The sequence below is a fragment of the Balaenoptera acutorostrata genome, chromosome 10, assembly GCF_949987535.1.
Source record: "Balaenoptera acutorostrata chromosome 10, mBalAcu1.1, whole genome shotgun sequence".
NCBI lineage: Eukaryota > Metazoa > Chordata > Mammalia > Artiodactyla > Balaenopteridae > Balaenoptera > Balaenoptera acutorostrata.
The window spans coordinates 14,089,196-14,104,533 of record NC_080073.1 but is presented as its reverse complement, the minus strand read 5'-3'; the positions used below and the strand labels follow the sequence as shown (position 1 = coordinate 14,104,533).

General features: G+C 36.8%; 1 protein-coding gene across 4 annotated transcripts in view; it reads left to right on the top strand.

Moving 5' to 3' along the window:
• CNTN4 (contactin 4) overlaps window positions 1-15,338 on the top strand; it is a 955,661-nt gene that overhangs the window by 145,499 nt on the left and 794,824 nt on the right. For 3 of the 4 annotated variants that reach the window (XM_057555542.1, XM_057555540.1, XM_007192463.2), the window contains exon 2: window positions 4,471-4,511. The gene's annotated coding sequence lies outside the window, so the exon portion shown is untranslated. Of the gene's footprint in view, window positions 1-4,470; window positions 4,512-13,029; window positions 13,094-15,338 lie in introns of those variants that run through there. The other variant, XM_007192464.2, reaches the window with a different exon arrangement.

The following is a 15,338-nucleotide window of genomic DNA, read 5'->3' as shown; positions in this document are numbered from 1 at the left end:
CTCACAGAGGCTAAACAATACACTACTAAATAACCAAGAGATCACTGAAGAAATCAAAGAGGAAATCGGAGAATACCTAGAAACAAATGACAATGAAAACACGATGACCCAAAACCTATGGGATGCAGCAAAAGCAGTTCTAAGGGGGAAGTTTATAACAATACAATCCTACCTCAAGAAACAAGAAACATTTTCAAATAAACAACCTAACCTTACACCTAAAGCAATTAGAGAAAGAAGAACAAGAAAACCCCAAAGTTAGCAGAAGGAAAGAAATCATACAGATCAGATCAGAAATAAATGAAAAAGAACTGAAGGAAACAATAGCAAAGATCAATAAAACTAAAACCTGGTTCTTTGAGAAAATAAACAAAATTGATAAACCACTAGCCAGACTCATCAAGAAAAAAAGAGAGAAGACTCAAATCAATAGAATTAGAAATGAAAAAGGAGAAGTAACAACTGATACTGCAGAACTACAAAGGATTGTGAGAGATTACTATAAGCAACTATATGCCAATAAAACAGACAACCTGGAAGAAACGGACAAATTCTTAGAAAAGCACAACCTTCTCAGACTGAACCAGGAAGAAATAGAAAATATAAAGGGACCAATCACAAGCACTGAAATTGAAACTGTGATTAAAAATCTTCCAACAAACAAAATCCCAGGACCAGATGGCTTCACAGGCAAATACTGTCAAACATTTAGAGAAGAGCTAACACCTATCCTTCTCACACTCTTCCAAAATATAGCAAAGGGAGGAACACTCCCAAACTCATTCTATGAAGCCACCATCACCCTGATACTAAAACCAGACAAAGATGTCTCAAAAAAAGAAAACTACAGGCCAATATCACTGATGAACATAGATGGAAAAAGGAGAAATCAGGCCCCCGGAGTTCAGACTATACTACAAAGCTACAGTAATCAAGACAGTATGGTACTGGCACAAAAACAGAAATATAGATCAATGGAACAGGATAGAAAGCCCAGAGATAAACCCACACACATATGGTCATCTTATCTTTGATAAAGGAGGCAAGCATATACAGTGGAGAAAAGACAGTCTCTTCAATAAGTGGTGCTGGGAAAATTGGACAGGTACATGTAAAAGTATGAAACTAGAACACTCCCTGACACCATACACAAAAATAAGCTCAAAATGGATTAGAGACCCAAATGTAAGGCCAGACACTATAAAACTCTTAGAGGAAAACAAAGGCAGAACACTCTATGTCGTAAATCACAGCAAGATCCTTTTTGACCCACCTCCTAGAGAAATGGAAATTAAAACAAAAATAAACAGATGGGACTTAATGGAACTTAAAAGCTTTTACACAGCAATGGAAACCATAAACAAGATGAAAAGACAACCCTCAGAATGGGAGAAAATATTTGCAAATGAAGCAACTGACAAAGGATTAATCTCCAAAATATACAAGCAGCTCATGCAGCTCAATAACAGAAAAACAAACAACCCAATCCCAAAATGGGCAGAAGACCTAAATAGACATTTTTCCAAAGAAGATATACAGATTGCCAACAAACACATGAAACGATGCTGAACATCAGTAATCATTAGAGAAATGCAAATCAGAACTACAATGAGGTTTCACCTCACACCAGTCAGATGGCCATCATCAAAAAATCTACAAACAATAAATGCTGGAGCAGGTGTGGAGAAAAGGGAACCCTCTTGCACTGTTGGTGGGGATGTAAATTGATACAGCCACTATGGAGAACAGTATGGAGGTTCCTTAAAGAACTAAAAATAGAACTACCCTACGACCCAGCAATCCCACTACTGGGTATATTCCCTGAGAAGACTATAATTGAAAAAGAGTCATGTACCACAATGTTCATTGCAGGTCTGTTTACAATAGCCAGGACAGGGAAGCACCCTAAGTGTCCATCGACTTATAAATGGATAAAGAAGATGTGGCACATGTATACAATGGAATATTACTCAGCCATAAAAAGAAACAAAATTGAGTTATTTGTAGTGAGGTGGATGGACCTAGAGACTGTCACACAGAGTGAAGTAAGTCAGAAAGAGAAAAAGTATATCGTATGGTAACACATGTATGGAATCTAAAAGAAAAAACAAAAATATGTTTTGAAGAACCTAGGGGCAGGACAGGAATAAGGACGCAGACGTAGAGAATGGACTTGAGGACACAGGGAGGGGGAATGGTAAGCTCGATGAAGTGTGAGAGTGGTCTGGACATAGATAGACTACCAAATATGAAATAGATAGCTAGCGGTAAGCAGCCGTAAAGCACAGGGAGATTAGCTAGGTGCTTTGTGTCCACCTAGAGGGGTGGGATAGGGAGTGTGAGAGGGAGATGCAAGAGGGAGGAAATATAGTGATATATGTAATATGTATAGTTGATTCTCTTTGTTATAAAGCAGAAACTAACACACAAATAACTGATTCACTTTGTTATAAAGCAGATATTGTCATACCATTGTAAAGCAATTATACGCCAATAAAGATGTTAAAAATAAATAAATAAATAAATAAATAAAGTTTTTATTCTGTATACATTTTTCCACACCAGCTATATTCCATTCTTCAAATTACATCTGGAGAGTAACTAATGTTTGTTTGTTAAAAAAGCAAAAAAGCAATTAGCATTTTATAAAGGTCATTATTGTACCCCATGCCTTTTGTTTTCGGGCTCCAGAATAATCTAATAATCTTAAATATTTTCCTCAGGAATGCAGCATGCTTGTGTTCCTTTTATAGCAACACACTTTGGTATGAATGGAACGTGAAAATGATAAACCCCAAGCTATCATTTTCAGGCATTCATATTAATTTCACTCACTAATATATTGGATATGAAGCTTTATGCTAGGCACCAGGGATCTGCAACATAGATACCATAATCATTTAGTTTAAAGTTCAGTGAGGGCTGTAGTCATAAATGACACAATTACAAAGACAGTTTGTGATAAAAGCTTTGAAGAAGCAAATGCTGTCCTGTGAGAGTATAGAATATTATGAGAACCTGACTTACGGTGTTAGAGGAGGTTTCTCTTAATGAAATTTAAGTGGGGGTCCACAGAGTGAATAGGTGGAAATGGTTTAAAGGAAAGAGCATGACAGAAGAAACAGTGTGTATAAAAGCCCTGAGATAAGAAAGAACATGGCTCATTTCTACAACTGAAAACACTTTAGTGTATCTGGGGTGCAGAGAGCAAGGTGGAGGGTGGTGAAAGGTGAGCTGTTGGGAATATTTGACAAAGGTTAGATGATGCAAGGATTTGTAGGCCAATTAAAGACTGTGGTCTTATTTTTATGACTAATTGGAAGACACTGAAGCATCTTAAGAGAGTTTGGGTTGGGAGAGGTGATAATACTGGCTAATGGATAGCAAAGGCATAGGTGGTGTCAGGAGACAATGCAGTGAGAATGTGCTCATTGCTACTACAGGTGAGAGGTAATGGTAGGTTGAGGGAACTAGTGGTAGAGGTGGGTGAAGTGAAATGATCTTGACTTAGTGGTGGATTGAGTATTGATGCGATGAGAGACAAGGGAAGGTATGTGTGACTCCTGACTTTCTGGCTTGATAAATTATGGTGGTGCCATTGGCTATCAACTCTAGAAGTGGGCCCTTTAGTGGGGAGAGAGGATTGGTATAGGAAGTCATGTGTTTGTATACAGGCACACTGAGTTTGACATCCCTTTAGGGTATCCAAATAGAGATGTCAGGTAGTCAATTGGCTGCTTGGATCTAGAGCTCAGAAAAGAAAGTATGAAGGCAATATAGAACTCAAAGAAACATAAATATGTTTTTGTGTTAAGTCCAAACTATCATCGGTATCACCTGGAGTTTAAATTTAGAAACGTTTAGTGTATAATTTTTGAGGGTAAAAAAGGTGAGGATTTGTAAATCTTGGACAGCCTTCATACTATTTAAAATTTTTATAATTGTACCGTTTGTCCTACTTTTATAAATTAGGTTTCAAGTTTTAAAAAATGTATTCTAAAAATTTGGCAGTGATTTTAAGGAAAGGATAAGGGAATTGTTTTCATGTAGTTTATACGGAATGAATATTAATTGTTGCTCTTTACGATCTTATGTAATTTGTCCTTTAATTTCAAATGAGACAGAGTTTTGACTTTAATATGAAAATCAAATACTTAATTTAGCTTCTTTAAAGATATTGCCTTATCAGTATCTTTCTCGTTTCAGATATTTATATATAGATCATCCTATTGGCCTTTTTTATGGATTCACCGTGACAGTTTTCTTGCTCATCAGGGTATCTTACTACAAAGTTTAAGGAATATCTTGGTAAAATCAGATTCTCTGTAATTGAGAAAAACTTTTTCTCACATAACTTGCCATTGAGACTTTTTTCTAACACCATTGATGCCTCTGGAATGCAACTGATTATTAAAAAAAAAAAAAGTCTAGGTTTATGCTTTATTCTAAAATCCATTTCTTTATTTGTAGGTGATATGCAATTGAACTTGAGATGAATAACATATTTGAAGGTAAGTACCATTTTATTTAAATAAAAATATATGTGTAATATAATATATAAATATATTTTATCTTTGAGGAATTGTAGAAAAGTTTTGATGTTGATACTCACTGGGACTACTTTTCTTTATGACTTATGGGATTAATCTATAACTTATGTAAATATACAGAAAACAATAGCAATGGATTTTATATTAAACCATAAGATAGGAGGTGATTTTAAATGTAATATGTGGCCCTCAAAATTCATTTACAAATAACATTTTATTATTAATCTCATTTATCAATGCATTTTAAAACTATACTTTTTAAAGTAGGAAAGTTAACTATCTGAAATTTATTATCTGAATAACTAAATATAATAGGCAATGCATTTGTTTGTCTTCCTTCACATATTTATTCAGCTGTAAATCTTTGCATTTTATGAAATTTATATTTTTGCTGTGTTAAATTCTAATATTACCAAAATGTGCATTTTGGAACACAACTTACCCCTGTAAACGTTATTTTATATGTTGTCATGTTAGTGATCAAATGGTTCTGTTCTTAATAGCAACTATCTCAAAAATCATCTTTTTTGATTTTTCAGCCTAACACGTTTATATTTTGTACAAAGTTCTCTGTCTTCGTTCCTTTCGGTTTAGTGCATACATCATATACTGGAGAATTATCAGTTTGTTTTAGCAATTTGTACTTTGGTAGTTCCATGATAATTACATGATTTGTATTTGGTTACCCAATTGCAGATAATCCTGTGGCATTACAGAGTTTAATTTATGGGGAAGATCTTTAGACTTAAAAAGGATTACTGACCATTTAGGAGTGATTAATTAATCAGTATAAAATTGAGTCTTAACTGTATTAATGCCTTTCTAAGCTACACAGAGATACATGCACAGACACACATATTAGCCAATCCCATAGCAAAAACGACCAAATTACAACAAAGAGGCTGGTGTCCTACTGTGTTGGGCCATCACAGGAAGTAGTGAGCCAGGGGTTCCTGAGTCAAGTGTTTTGAGACTGTTCTTGCTCTCCCAAGCTGTGGGATCTTGAGCACTTCATTTTCCCTAAAGTTCATTTGTATGCTTAGTGTGCCAGATCCTGATTTGTTAGGTTCCTTCTTTTCCTGAAATACTTTCATTTCTTACTTCAAAAAGCTGAAGTTTAGAGGTGAATAGTTTCATATTGGTAAAACTGCCATGAACTAAGAGGTGACAGGGTAAGGTAAATTCATTTATTGGGATAATCGTGTAGAAAGGTTCATTGATTGTCTAGTCAGGAGTATTTTTGTTTACTTACTGAATTCGGGGATTTGGGTGGATCTAGGAAGGCAGGCTTTCCTCCCTCTGTGCCCTTTTGTCCTACCTGACATGGAGACATAGGATTGATTCATTTTGAAAAATCTCTCATTTTGAAAGAATCCCTTAAAACCTTGTTAGCTCAGGGTTATCTTTTATCTGATTTCTCTCTTCCTGTATAGGTTGCAGGCTGAAGAGCATTAAAATATCTATTTTCTTAGTGATTTCCTTTTCTAGATTTGAATAATTCACTTGATTCTTCCAAGATACTTAGATGAAAGAGTGTTAACTAGGGATTGCTAATTTTAGTTACTTTTGTTTGAAATTAGAAAATAAATGCATTATATATTTAGTCTGAAGAGTAAGCCCTCATATCCTTTATCTGGTCATTTAAAAAATTCTAAATATTGTTCAGGCACCTTTTCTATTGTGAGGTTAGATATTTGCTTGACATTTGTTTTTTCCTTTTTCCTTTCCTTTATTAAAAAAAAATTAAATGAAGTCAGTGAATAAGTAGAAAGATCCATGTGAGTGTTGGGCTTGTTCTCATTGACTGCTTCTTTTTGCTCCCATTCATATATTATTTTAAGCTTACCTCAAGCATTCCAACAGCAGATATCAAATGATTGCTGTTTTATACCAGAGGGGATTTTTATGAACCAGGCCAAAGGATCCACTAGATCTCTCAGACCATTTATCTAACTTTAAGATTCTATAATGCTACAATTTTAATCTTTTAGTTTAAATCTAAAAAATTACCATCTTTGTAGGTAAAACTGGTAAGATGGTGTCAATTTTATATGGATCAGCCTACATATCAGTTATTCATTGTTGAGAAAAAATATAGCTCATCTGTGAAAATGGTAATGACAAGTAGCAAAGCTTACTAAAACACTAACTTCATTTAAGAAAACTTAGTTATCATCGTGAGTGCCAGGTATTAAAAACTATATTTTAAATATTTGTAAATCAAATAGGAATAAAACCTTCATTGCATATCTTTCTTTTTTCAGGAATTCTTTTCCTGTGTCTTATGAGACAAATCATAGGCGTTACAGTTTGAAATCAAGTTCATTGTTTTCTTTGCAATTGCTACATAGCTGTTGAATATTTGCAGTAAGTTTTCATGGCTAATGAAGTGCATGCTTGATTATATGCCATTAGTAAAAATATCTTTTTATGCCAAATGGTGGTTTTCAGCATGGTCTTGACAAAGGTAACATATAAATGTGCTGTTTCCCTTCAAAGGAATGCAAATCAGTAGAAGCAAATTTTAAGGGAAATATTTAAAAATAAACAATTAAAATAATGGATATTTTATGCTACTTATTGGAATTATATGAACATATAAATAGAGCAGCTAGATATACTTATTTTAAGAGGCCAGTATAATACTAATTAGGAAAGTGGTAAATATCATAAGTATTCTAGTGAATTCATTCCATTTTTAGTACCTACATCTTATTGCTGAGTATACTGTTGGATAGATAGCTATAATGCTGACCTTGAGAATCTTCCACGGTTACTTTTCAGTTTTTCTAACCATCATTTCATGTTCCTGCTACTCTTGCTGCTTGTCACTTGCTATTTCACCCAGTGTTTGATCCTACCTCTCTGCCTTCTTTAATTCAGTTTCCTTTGTCAGGGATACCCCTTTCTTCCAGTCCTTACCTGTCAGAGTTCTACTTATCTTTCTGTGTCTAGTTGAACTCCTTCCTGCCTGTTCCAGGAGGCCATCCAGATGCCCTCTAGTCAGAACTTGCTGCTCAAGGTCATTGCTGTCAACTTGTCTTTCCATCTGTAGCTCATCTCTATCTTGCTGCCTTGTGACTAACAGATTCTGTGTCCATTCTCCAATTTGATTGTGTACCTCTCTTCCCTCTGTTGCCTGCTTTGGCACAAATCATGCTTTTGATTGAATTGTTCTGTAAAATTAAAACTGTACACCAGACAAGGTAGTAGAGGTTCAGGCTTGATTTTTCCCACATGGTGTGTTTGGAGTGGGTGGGCCAATAATTTTTGCTTCTTACTTTTAAAATGATCTCACTTATCCTCTTGTTTTCTGCTTCATTGGATAAATCATCTCACACCATCATTTATTTAATGCAACTCTTAGAGTTCCTAAGGGTTGAGAAATACCAGGAAAAAAAAAAAAAAAAGAATGCATCTGCATGGATGGTCTTAGGTATTGGGCAAGAGACCATGAAACATGTATATTGGTTCTGGGGAGAACACAGTTATTTAAAAGGGAATTAAATGAGTAATATTTATTTTATCAACGATCAGAGGGACATCTTTGGTAGAAATCACAGGGCGATATATGCTTTCTTTGACCATTCTTGCTCTGTTTCTTAATACTTACTTAATTTTAAAAACAGCAAAATTGCCAACTCTAATGGCCACTGTTAGTTTCATAGAGTTTACTGTATGCATTCACATACTTCATCTTATTGGATCCTCATGTCACACCATGAGCTTAGTAGGGCAGAAATTGTGTACTATTCAGATACAGCCAAGGTTGTTATGAACTCTGTGATTTTTTTTTCAAAACTGATTACAAAAATCATACTATTCTTTTATTAAATGTTAGTCTAATATTTAATGTCTATTATCTCTATGCATAATTTCAAAAATAAAGTAACATCTGTAATCCAAGATGCAATGGCATAATTTACAGCTATATACTTATAGCTGTATGTTTTATAACAGATATAATAGCAATTCTGATAAAAATTCCTGGGCCAGTGTGCCAAGCTTCACCATTTCACAGTTCCCTATTCCTCTGGACAAAGAGATTAGAATAAGTGTAAGCCTAAACTCTAAAAAGGACCATCAGAGGATGAGGAGAATGAGGGTGAGGATGGGGAGCTCTATATACAGGAAGGAGGCTAATGTCCATAAGATAAAGCTAAACCAAGGTACCCAGACAAGAGGGTGAACAAGGAGACTGGGAAAGAGTCTGGGAAGAGTTGAGTCCCCACTTCTGTCTTCTCAGGTCCTGTTTCCTGCTACTTTGTCCAGTCCCTTGAACTATATCCTTGGGTATTTAGGAGCTACAGAAACCAATAATTTACCCTTTTACTTAAGCTAGTTTGAGTTGGGTCTTTGTTATTCAATTCAAAGTCCTGACTCATAGAGATAAAATTATTGATATAACTGAAGTTTTCTTTCTCTTCCACTTCCCATTCCTCTTTTCTGTCTTTCCTTTCCTTTCTTTCTACTTGTCCTTTTATCCCTTCCCCTGTCTTTCTTCCTCTCGTTAACTTGTTCATTCATCCATCTATCCATGCATTCATCTAATAGTCATCAACTGTTGAGCATATATTGAGCGTTATGCTAGGTTCCGAGGAAAAAGAGATAAGCAACATATAGTCTTTGTTCTCTTTAGAATTAAATTTCCTCTTTTTGCTTTTAAGACCTTGGTGTTCTGGAAAGGGAGGCAGAACCCAGGCCAAACATGGGGGAAAGATCATAAAAAGAAATCCTTAAAGCATATGCCTAATATTTTAGATTGGTGGAAAGATTGAAGGTATGAAGGGTGAATTGGAAAGGGGTCGTGAAAAAGTGAGCTTAGAGGAGGATTTTTTAAAAAAATAAATTTATTTATTTATTTATTTTTGGATGCATTGGGTCTTCGTTGCTAGGCATGGGCTTTCTCTAATTGCAGTGAGCGGGGGCTACTCTTCGTTGCAATGTGCGGGCTTCTCATTGCCGTGACTTCTCTTGTTGCTGAGCACGGGCTCTAGGTGCGTGGGCTTCAGTAGTTGCAGCACGCAGGCTCAGTAGTTGTGGCTTGTGGGCCCTAGAGCACGGGCTCAGTAGTTGTGGCACACGGGCTTAGTTGCTCCGTGGCATGTGGGATCTTCCCAGACCAGGGTTCGAACCCATGTCCCCTGCCTTGGCAGGCAGATTCTTAACCACTGTGCCACCAGGGAAGCCCTAGAGGAGGATTCTTATTAATGACAATTCTTCACCAAGTTCTAGGCAGATGACAAATTCAAAATACATAGCTGTGCATCATTTAAATTGGCAGAGGTAAAAAAAAAAAAATTGTACTTTGAATAGTAGATTGGATCTTCTTGTACTCTATTATCGATACTAGGTATGGGTAAAGAGGGATTTGGACATGTTACCCTTTCTTCTTTAGTAAGCATTGTGAGAGACTAATTATACAGTACATCTCAGAATCACTGCCTTGTACAGGTCATCGTAATTTCACGAGAGACCAGTTTCAGAGGAATTGATGAACTTTTCCTGGAAACACTAAGCATGTGCAGAAATTCAGTCCAAGTCTACTCACATGGACATTCCCAAGTATGATTGTAATTTGGAGACAAAAGATGGAAAATTTGAGCCCTCTTATCCGTAACATTTGCTCTTACAAGAGTTCTCAGCTAAATTAACTAGTTGGCAAGCAGGTCATGGTCTAGTTTTGCCTCATCACTTCAGTCTTCTAAGTTTCTGTGTTTCTTTATTTCCACGCCTCAGCAAATGGGGTTTCTCTCTTTGGATGTGTAATACTTCTCAAAAGGCTGTCCTCTTATACTTGGTGAACTTGTTCTTTGAAGGCCTACCTCTTGGAAGCTTTCTCTGATGATCCAAGGCAGAGTTGGCCTTACTTTGTAAGTGTGTGCATCTCTTGCTCATGTCGGCAGACTCTGCTTTGAGTTACTGTTATTTTATTTTTCTCTCTCAAATGAAACAAGGGCTCTGTTAGAGCAGAAACCTTTTATATTCATCTTTATATGACCAATTTCCAGGCCCATGCATGGGGTGTATTGAGGGTTTAATGTTTGGTGAATAAATGAACAAAATGGAATGAATGAGACACAGAGTGTAGTCCAGTATGGACAAGTAAAAGGTAATGCCTTTCTCAAAAATAAGGTCAAAATAAATATTCCGAAATTTGTAGATGTGTTATTCCTCAAACTTTTAGAATTGACATGTGGAAAGTACATTGTTCAAATTCTTATTTTATAAAGTAATCATGTTACAGACGTTCCTTATGATCTATGTTCAAAAAGACTGTGCAATCAAAAAGACTAAGATATGCTGGTTGCCTACAGGAAGATATCTGAGACAAAGCTGAAAGCCTTATAATTCATGATATTTCATGTTCAGTGTATGAAAAGGTCTTGTCAACCCAATACAGTATTTTAATTGAAAAGTATTCTCAAGTCAAATTGAGATGTATTATATACATTTTAATCCATTTACCATAATATACACAATGTATGTATGTATATTAAGTAAACTAAGAAGTTCTAAAGCTCAAAATATATTCCTGTTTCAAAGACATATGTTCACATATTTTGAGGATAGGACCCACTCCCCTACTCATAACCAGTATTTCATAGAACATATTTTGGGAGTTGCTGATCTAACAGAAGATAAACTAATAATAGCTTGATAGGGAGGAAATGAGGCTGAGTGAATCCCCAATTGATTTGTGGTTTTAAGCTGCCATTTTAGAATCTGAATGTTAGAGAAAAATAGGTATATTGATGAAATAGTCAACACAGCTTAACAGATACTTTCTGAGTAGCCACTTTGTGCCAGGTACTTTCTGGCACGTGAAGATGCATGAGATAGGCAGGTTGAGAAGTATCACAATTGATAGGTTCCCACATGATAGTTCTCATATTTTCAGAAAAAAGCAATGACAGTGTGCACACTGTATCTGCACGTGATTCTCCTGCTATAATTAATTTCTTAAAAGCTCATAGTGCATTGAAACTCTTGTAACTGTTCGTCAGAAGTACAGACATTGAAGTAGGCAGAAGAAAATCGCTATGAGCACTGAGTTTTAGTAGTTTACCCTGTGCATGTTTTTAAAACACCTACCGTTGTACTCGGAAACAATAAAAATGAGTGCACATATTTTTTTCTTCAGAGAAATGACTGTGTGGTGAAAAATTCTAAATTTAACTTAATATTTCATTTTATTAATTGAGTCTCATTGGTCCTATGTCATGAAAAACGATATACCTTTCAGCTCCCTTTAACAAGGTATCCTATCATTAATCACGAGCTGTCTAGCTATGCTGAAGTTTTCATATTCTTTTATGACTCAGTGCACGCATCTCAGTAGGAAGTAGAGGTGCCTTCTGAGAATTAGCCTCCTGCTCCCACCCCTTCCTCTGACTTCACAGCAGCGGGCAGGCACATAGGCAACACGCATGTGTGTGCATGGGTGCTTTCTTTCGCCCACACTCTCACGTTCTTACACTGTCCCATCCCCTAGATGAACACCTTCCTGGATGCTAATGATTGTCAGTAATGCTAGTTATTTTCCCCAGGTATAGATACGATTCTTAACCTCATATTCTCTATTAAGATGCTGTTTAACAACAGTATTGATCTATTTCCTTTCCATTTTTCCTATAATTCAACCTGTACTCCCTGCTTATCTTGGGCATGCTCCTCCTTCAGCCGTCTCCCCTCCCTGAAATTTTGACATTCTGTGTCTGAGCTACAGTAATGTGCGCATAATCATGCAATCATTTACTTATTCATTCAACAAATTGTCATCAAGGCAGTGTGCTAGCTGTTGTGGGAATCATAATGAAAAAAAAAATTCCTAATGCCTCTTATTCTGAAAGGAAACTTTTAATAGGGAGACTTTTTTGCCATTATATTTAAAAAATTTCTTTTGCATAATGGAACTGCTGTTTTTGACATTTGCTTTAAGTAGCTTTCATAGATACTTACTTTGATTCTGGCACTTAGCTATGATGGAAATGATGGAAGGCACTTTTTTTTTTTTAATTTTATTTATTTATGGCTGTGTTGGGTCTTCGTTTCTGTGCGAGGGCTTTCTCTAGTTGTGGCAAGCGGGGGCCACTCTTCATCGCGGTGTGCGGGCCTCTCGCTATTGCGGCCTCTCTTGTTGTGGAGCACAGGCTCCAGACGCGCAGGCTCAGTAATTGTGGCTCACGGGCCCAGTTGCTCCGCGGCATGTGGGATCTTCCCAGACCAGGGCTCGAACCCGTGTCCCCTGCATTGGCAGGCAGATTCTCAACCACTGCGCCACCAAGGAAGCCCGGAAGGCACGTTTTTAACTGAGGATATTTGTTTGAAGGTGCAACGTAATTGGGATATATAGCGTTTGTTAATTTACCACCTACCTCTGTAACACTGTAATAGGGAAAGACTATTTTAGTAAGTAAAAAGATACACTGCTATTACAATTGCCCATAAATAATTTTTTTCATTAATAGGAAAAACAAGATGATAGATACAAGCAAATGACTCTACTATCAGGGAGAATACAAGATGAGTTCCTAAAAGAGGTATGGAATGAAGCCTGACGGGAAATTCAGAGAAGGCCAAAATTACTTCTCTCTGGGATTCCAGGAATAGTTTTATGGAAGGGCTTGGTGATGAAATTTCCTCAGTGACTATGGCTGGGATGTGAACATATAGAGATGTTGGTGACGGTCCTTGCAGGCTGAGTAAGTAGTATAAATATATACGCAGAGCTATGAAAAGCTTTGGGGCATGGATGTGAACAGTGAGAGGAGGAGGTCAGTTAAATACAAGCATAGAATGGGGAAAGAAATGTCTGTCATGTGTGAAGCACATGCACATTGTGTTCTGCTATGTATTTAGGCAAGTGTCTCCTTGGCTCTGGGAGGTACATTTGCGTGGATAGCTTTCTCCCTGGCCATCGTGCGCAGTCGATTCTGTTGATAAGTTCTTGCTGATGCAGTGACTGCTGTAATCCTTGAGTTACACAGGCCTCACGAGCCCTGATAGAATGTTGAATGTTCAAAAGAAAAATCTAAGTACCTATTAAATCATCAAATGCCGTTGCGTGTTTATGAAATCAGGTGAAAGCCAGTTTCTACATTGGAGCAAATCTGCTTCTCTGTACTCCGTTGGGGTTGTAAGGAGGGATTACTCTGCTCCCCTGAGAAGGTTAAGCTGTCATCTCGTTAAATACGGACTTAAAGTAATGCTGCCAAAGCAGCTGCCTCTTGTGATTGATGATGATGATGATGGATGATGATAGTTTTGAAATCAGTTTTGCAGGGGAAATGGCTGTTTTTCTCTTTGGCTGATGTTGTTATCCGGATTGGGGATTTCTTGTCATATTAGGTATCTTTTTGATTAAATGGGAAATTGCTAAGGACTGGATTCTCTATGATAAAATGGCTCTAAAACTGAGCTATGGGGCAAATGATAATGAGTTGTTCTGTACATATTAGTTGAGTGACAGCAGTTATTCTGGGCTCCTCCATTGTGAGTTATATTTGGGGAACAAATAGCAACCCAAATCTAGACAGAGAAGTGGCAGACAGTGTGGTACTTTGAAGATAATAACATGCCTTACTAAAGTCTTACAAGAGTGTTGACACACATTAATATTCAGTGTTCTCTTGAAGTTCCTCACGGCTTATACACTTGTCCACTTTTTTTGGATTGATATTCCCCCCAGATATCTGCATGGCTGGGCCCCTTACTTCTTTGGATTTCTGCTCAAATATTTTCTCGTCAGAGAGGCCTTCTGGCTCATCATCTCTAGAAGAGTGTCTGTACCTCCTTTGTTTGTTCTCATTGCTACATAGTACTTTTCACCCCCTGAGGTGTTTATTTATTTATTGTCTCTTTCCTAGGATGTAAGTGGCATCAGGGCAGAGACTGAACTGTTTAGTGCTATAAACTGAGCGCCTGTAAAACTTTCTGCCCCATAATAGGCACACAATTAATAATTGTTGAATGATTAGCTGGATGAATTTTTATTGTAGGCACAGAGGGGGCTAAATAGGGTGCTAAAGATGGTTTAGAAAGCTAGTTAATATTTGGCTCCAGAGCCAAACTCAAGAATTTTGGTTTATTAACACAAATTGTTTTAGTTTGTATATACCCAAATAATACAGGCAACAAAGAGCCCTGAAAAGGAAATGGAACATTTCCTTACTTGTAGATAGACCACTTTCACACATTCTAGAAAAAAGGAATCAATTTTATTTATACAAAATCACTGGTAACCACTATTCCATACCATTCCATCGTGTAAGCCTGAGCAGATGCTGGTCTGAAAAAGTCATGTTCAGAAAGGACAGGAAAACAAAACATACCCCCCACCCCAGTTTTCTTTAAAGGCCAGTAACATTTGTATCCATTGGGTAAACATGATCAATCAAAGCTTTACAAGCTTTATATGGGCTGCTTCCTTAACAAATGTGTTTTTTTGCCTTGGTCATTCATCATATCTGGAAGTTTGGATGATAAGCTTGAGCAGTCTCTTAGGTTAACACTGAGAATAGCTGCTTGGTAGATATGTAAAGGGAAAAGCTTGTTACAGTGGCAGAACAACATGTATTCTCCTGACACCATAACATAGCATATTGTAGCCTGTTGATATTTGTGTTGGCTGGATGTGGTGAAATCCAGCTAAATTTCAGGAGGAGGATTTGTTGTAATGGGGAAATGAGATATGTGTGGAACAAGTGGAGATGCAGATGGTGAAAGTATTCCCGTGAGCCCTCCTAATGCATGGGGGATTTTCTGATGGGACTGAAAATATTAGTT